Below are 6,301 nucleotides of genomic sequence, written 5' to 3'. Positions count from 1 at the left end.
CAGTACACGAACCAAACATGCTCCAGCATACAGAGTTGATGTACTAATTAGGTTTTCTGTTCCTGTGATAAAGACCATGACCAAACAGGACTTGGGGAACAAAGACTTTATTTGATGTGCATGATACTATCTCAGTCAATCATCAATGGAAGCTAAGAAAGGAACTCAAGCAGCACAGGAGTGGAGAGGCAGGAACCAAAGCGGAGGCCATAGAGGAGTGCTGCTTACTGGCTTGTTCTTTGTGTCTCACTCAACTTGCTTTTTATTTTTTTATTTTGATTTAATCCAGGACCACCTGTCCAGGGATGGCCCCACCCACAGTGGGCAGAGCCTTTCCACATCACTCACTTATCAGGAAAATGCCCCCATAGACTTGGCTACAGGCCGATCTGATGGAGGCATTCTCTCAGTTGAAATCCCCTCTTTTCCAGATGACTCCAGCTTGTGTCAGGTTGGCCAAAACCTAAGCAGCACAGCGGGCCACCCCTTGATCACACACACCACTTGATTGAAATAACTGATGATGCATTTTATAACTTCGAATTCTGTTGTTTGGTACAAGGAGACAATCCCCGTGGAGAGCGATTGAGAGGAACTGAGAGACTACATCACAATATCAGAATAGCCAGCTGGTCCATACTAGAACATCAGACAGAATGACTGTTGCTAGTCCACGCTGCAATACCAGATGAGACTGGCTGGCTTACATTATAAGAGAAGACAGATCAGCAAGCAAGCAAGCAAAAAAAAAAAAAAAAAAAAAAAAAAAAAAAAAAAAAAAAATCCATACAAACTTAATCTGTGATTATCTGACATTATATTTGACTTTCATTTTTGTAAGAAAATAAAAGCCTAGCAAAGTAGTTAATCCAGGTGTGTCACAGCAGGACTATTGAAGAGCAGACAACCATGGAGAGACAGGGCAGGGCAGAGACTGATCTGAGCATAGTGAACTGGGAGAACCCTGCAAGGCTTGCACATTCCGACCCCTGTGTTCCTTCATCATTGAAGACGCGGGTGCATGTTTCCTTGCAGGGATAGGAGGGGCACCTCTTATATTCTGGTATATGCCTTCTTTGGGAAGGAGGAGCAAAAGGAGGCCAGAGTGAGAGATCTTTCTGCTTCGGCCAGTTTCTCATACTCCTGCAGACGATACTCAATATGCCACGGCATTCACACCATTCTTCCTCTTTCCTGCTTAAAAGAAAAGTGTGTGTGTGTGTGTGTGTGTGTGTGTGTGTGTGTGTGTCCAAAGAGGCCAGAAGACATGTCAGATCCCTGAATCCCCTGGAGCTGGAATTATAGGTGTTTGTAAGCTGTCAGACCAGATGTGGGTGCTGGGACCCTGAAATGGGGTCCTCTGGAAGGGCAGCAAATGCTCTTAATCACTGAACCAACTCTCCAGCCTGTACCCTAACTTTCCTTTCCTGTCAGCTGTAGAGTTCCTTCAGAGACCCAGTTCCAATGCCATCCTCTGTCCAATGCCTGTTTTGAAGCCCCACGCATGGTCACCATTCTTATGGTCCTTTGTCGTCTGTGGCGTTATCACATAGTATTGTAGAATATACCTATACGCATCTCTCTCTCTCTCTCTCTCTCTCTCTCTCTCTCTCTCTCTCTCTCTCTCTCCTGTCTCAAGTGTCTTGGGAATAAGCCCCATGTTTTTGTCACCCCAGTCCCCCCCCCCCCCAGGCTCTGCACAGTGACTGGCCGAGGCTAGAAAGTCAGAGTGTTTTCAAATGGATAATTCAGGAAATGAAAACATGGGCAGACCAGCACCTTCTCTTGCTTTGAAATCTCTCTGGCATGGAGCAGAGGTCAGAATCTCAGCCTGCTTCGCTGATACCACAGTCTCGTCACCCAGAAAACAATCCCCAGGGCTATGCTTGATCTGAGGTACCATCGCCGTCCATTACTATGGGAGATTGTGTGAGATAAACAAACAGGGGCTGAGAAACAGCTCAGAAAAAGCATGAAGACCAGAGTTCAAGTCCCCAGAACCCAAGTTAAGAAGCTGTACACACCTGTAATTGTGAAGGTGGAGACAGGCAGGTCCTTGGGGCTTACTGGTCAGTCAGGCTAGACATACCTGAGAGCTCCAGGTATAAATAAATGATAGATAGATAGATAGATAGATAGATAGATAGATAGATAGATAGATAGATGAAGACTGATTGAGGAAGATACCGGGCCTCCATATGCATCTGTGCTCACCCATACATGCACACACAGGCACACGTGTGCACATACACACACCTACATACGAACATGTACACACACACACACACACACACACAGGCACACAGGCACACATGCACTGACACATGAAAATGACTGTAAGACCTGAACCAAATTCCTAAGTCAGGTGGATATAATTATGAAACACACAGAGATCCCTTTAGGTGACTGGCCAGACTAGCCTTGAAGATCAATGGCCCAAGAGAACGCATCCAGATCTATCTTTCTAAGGTAAGTTCATCTCAAATGACAGAAAGCAGGATTTAAGCCAGACCAATTCATCCCTGCAGAGATCATTTCCGACCTGGAGAACATGGAAGATAGATGCTAGGACTTCTTTCTCTGTACTTCTTCAAGGAGCTGACTTCTTCCACACCCACCACCCCTCTTCAATCTGTGCAGTCTGGCTGTGGGCCAGCCTGCCTGAGGCAAGAGGACAGAAGCTGGGATCTCCATCAGCCAGGGAATTGTGGGAATATCATAGCTTTTGGTTGCCAAGATACTGAGCAGACCACCAGGGATGATATGAAGGCTTCTCCGAGCCCCCATCTCAGACACAGATGACTCAGACCCTGTCTTCCAGACACTAGCAGTGGTGAGCCACCACATGGAGCAGGGTCACTGGGTACCAGCCTTCTGTCCCCAGGCTAGGAGGCACAGCCAGGTGCAAGAAGCAGCTGCTTCAACCAGTGTTGTGGGGCAACAGGAGCAAGGGGTGGCTGTGACAAAGGAAACGTACATTCCAACAAAAACGACAACAAAGAGTAAAGCCCCAGATGATTCTGCAGCAAAGAAAGGTGAGCAGATGGAAGGAAACCAAATGGAAAATACTGACGACATAACAGAAACCTGGCCCAGAGATGGGGCACAAAGACACTGGGAGACTCTGGAGCAAGGAGACATGTCCCTGAAGGGTTGATCTTTGCAGAGAGTCCCCAAGTTTCTGTAGAACCACATAGTTGGGCAGAGATGTAGTCCAGGGCACTCCTGCTGCCTTGGGCAATGGAGGGCTGAATTGTCCAACCAGAATCATTCTCTGTAAAGTCAACCTGCAGACCCAGTCACCTCAACAGATGGGTGATCTCTCTTGCAAAGGGCAACTTCTTGAAATACAAAGACCTGCCTGGCCACCCTTGCAAACATCTAGCTTGGCTTCACAGAAGGTGCTGGTGGCCAGACACACCTGTGCACACTGAACAAAGATGGGTGTCCTGCTGACCTGGGCCTCCTGATGTTCTTCCACTAAATGTTTCTCTTCCACTGAGAGTCCCATAGGGAGTCAGCCTTGTCTCCGTTTGAAAGACAAGAAGAGCAGCTATGCCAAGCATTGGGAGCCTATGCTGAACCTTAACTTCCTATTACACACAAATACACACACACACACACACACACACACACACACACATGCACACACATACTCACACACAACATGCACACACTTCTCTTCTTCCTCTTCCTCCTTTTCCTCCTCTTCCTCCTCCTCCAACACCACCACCTCTAACTCTTTCTTCTTAGCTTTATTCTGCAGATTGACCCAGTTTCCCCTAGAAGCATCTGCCCCACTGCCTGGATATATCACCACCATTTTCTCTGTCTTCCTTGTCTCTTCCAGCCTCCTTAGCAAATGTCATCAAGTCTTCTTTCTGTTTCTTGGAAGGCCAAGGAAGCTAACTCAGCTGCTTTCTTTCCCATAACCTTTCCCTAAGTCCAGCGTTCTGGGCAGGGTCAGTGATCTGCCAACCGACTGCCAGCTGGAGGTTTTCTGCAATAAATGAACATTTTCATAAACAAGCATACTGGGATCTAAGATGTGTGTGCTTCCTGTCTAATTCCCCCAGGAGAAAAGCTTGACTTGAGGTAGGTCTCAAAAACTTACTTCCAACCCAAGGGACTTCCAAATCTATACATGAAGGAAACAGACTTACCTATCCTTCTGGGGAAGTTATGCGTCAGTGTACGTGCCAGCCACCTTCTGGCATAATCCAGGCTGTGGTAGAAGAGGGATGAGATTCTACTTTATGCAAAGCATGAGTTCATGAGGATCAACCCAGTGTGCAGAATTCTGCTCAGTAGAAGGAAAGCTGAGGACCAAAGGAGACAGCCCCGAGCCTCTTACAATGAGAACCCTCTTACAAAGATGCTACAATGGGAAAGGGGGCTGTCTCCATTTCTTTTCCTGTTGCTGTGGTAAAGTACCTCATCAAAAACAGCTTACAGGAGAAAGAGCTGAACTAGGCTCACAGTTCAAGGGTGCAGACCATCATAGCCAGGAAATCAAGGCAATGGGGGCTTGAAGCAGCTGGTCACCTGGCATCTGCAGTCAAGAAGAAAAGGCCAGCCTGACAAATACAGAGGCGGATGCTCACAGCCAACCACTGGACTAAGCACGGGGTCCCCAATGGAGGAGTTAGAGAAAGGACTGAAGGAGCTGAAGGGGTTTGTAACCCATAGGATGAACAACACTATCAACCAACCAGACTCTCAGACCTCCCAGGGACTAAACCACCAACCAAGGACTACACTTGGAGGGACCCATGGCTCCAGCCTCATATGTAGCAGAGGATGGCCTTGTTGGGCATCAACGGGAGAAGAGGCCCTTGGTTCTGTGAAGGCTCAATGCCTCAGGGTAGGGGAATGCAAGGCCGGGGAGGGGGAAAGGGAGGGGGAAGGGGAGGGGGAGGGGGAGGGCTGGGTGTGGGAATATCCTCATAGAAACAGGGGGGATTGGATAGGAGGGGGTTTGGGGAGGGAAACTGGAAAAGAGGATAACATTTGAAATCTAAATAAAATATCCAATAAAAAGAAGAAGAGGAAGAAGAAGAGGAAGAGGAAAAGGAGGAGGAGGAGAGGAGGAAGAGGAGGAGGAGGGAGAGGAGGAGGAGAAAGAGGAGGAAGAAGAAGAGGAAAAGGAGGAGGAGGAGGGGAAGAGGAGGAGGAGGAAGAGGAAGAGGAGGAGGAGGAGAAGAGGAGGAGGAGGAGGAGGAGGAGGAGGAGGAGGAGGAGGAGGAGGAGGCCAATGGATGCACACAGTTTCTTGGCTCCCTTTCTCCACTTAACCAGCCAGGGAATGACACCACCAATGGTCTATGGCTGTTCCCACCTTGATGAACATGTTCAAGAAAGTTCCCCACAGGCATGCACAGAGACCTGCCTCCCAGGTGATTTTTAGATTTGGTCAAGTTGACAATTAACACTAACCTCATGAGGACCAAGTTTCAGAGTTCTCAGCTTAGAATTGTCAGAGAAGACAGCAGGGCTTGGGAGGAACGTGAGAGAAGGCCAAACGGCCTTTAAAGCCTTTTTTTTTTTTTTTTTTTTTTTTTTTTTTTTTTTTTTTTTGTCTCTGCGACCCTGACATTAGTATAGATGGGCAAGGTCGCACAGGGAATGACAGCAACCCTCCGGCAACAACTGCTCTCTAAGTACGGCTTCAGAAAGTCTGGAGAGGGTTCCATCTGTTATTTCCTTCAACTTCCCGTCCCTAGGCAACCCTGCCCAATACTGTTCATCAACTATGCTTAGCCCAGACGTTTCTACTAGAGCTAACTGGAGTTTTTAGTAAAGTTATAACCAGAGGTGATGGTGAGCCGTAGGGCATGGATGGAGGTGGAGAGGAAGGGAGATTTCTGGAGTGGGCATCACGTTGTGAAAACATCACGGAAGGCCCCACGTGTGCCTCGGGACCTCTCCAGTGTTCTCTGTGTGCTAGTAAGGGAGCCCTGCTCAGCTGGAAGCCGAGGAACAGGCTCACTCACTGGTGAGCCGCCTCGCCTCACCAGCTGTTGATGAGGACGTGCCTTGCAGACATACAGAACCTATGGAGCGATGAAAGAGGCTCCGTGACGAACCGCGCATGCTCATAGCTTCTTGCACCTTGAGCAAAGAGAAAGGAGGGGATCGGAATGACGGCTGTGAGGGAAGTTGGGCATGATTCCCCAGCGCTGCTGTTGATCTGCAATTCTTCATTCAGGAAGCTTCCTTTCAAAATAACTGGGGAGTGCTGTGGTTTAGGCTATGGTATCTTTGCTTCCTAGAAACAAGGAGCGAGCCAGTGGCTCACTGT

The sequence above is a fragment of the Arvicanthis niloticus genome, chromosome 26 (assembly GCF_011762505.2).
Source record: "Arvicanthis niloticus isolate mArvNil1 chromosome 26, mArvNil1.pat.X, whole genome shotgun sequence".
Taxonomy (NCBI): domain Eukaryota; kingdom Metazoa; phylum Chordata; class Mammalia; order Rodentia; family Muridae; genus Arvicanthis; species Arvicanthis niloticus.
The sequence above is the reverse complement of the archived record's forward strand: the minus strand, read 5'-3'. Positions refer to the sequence as shown.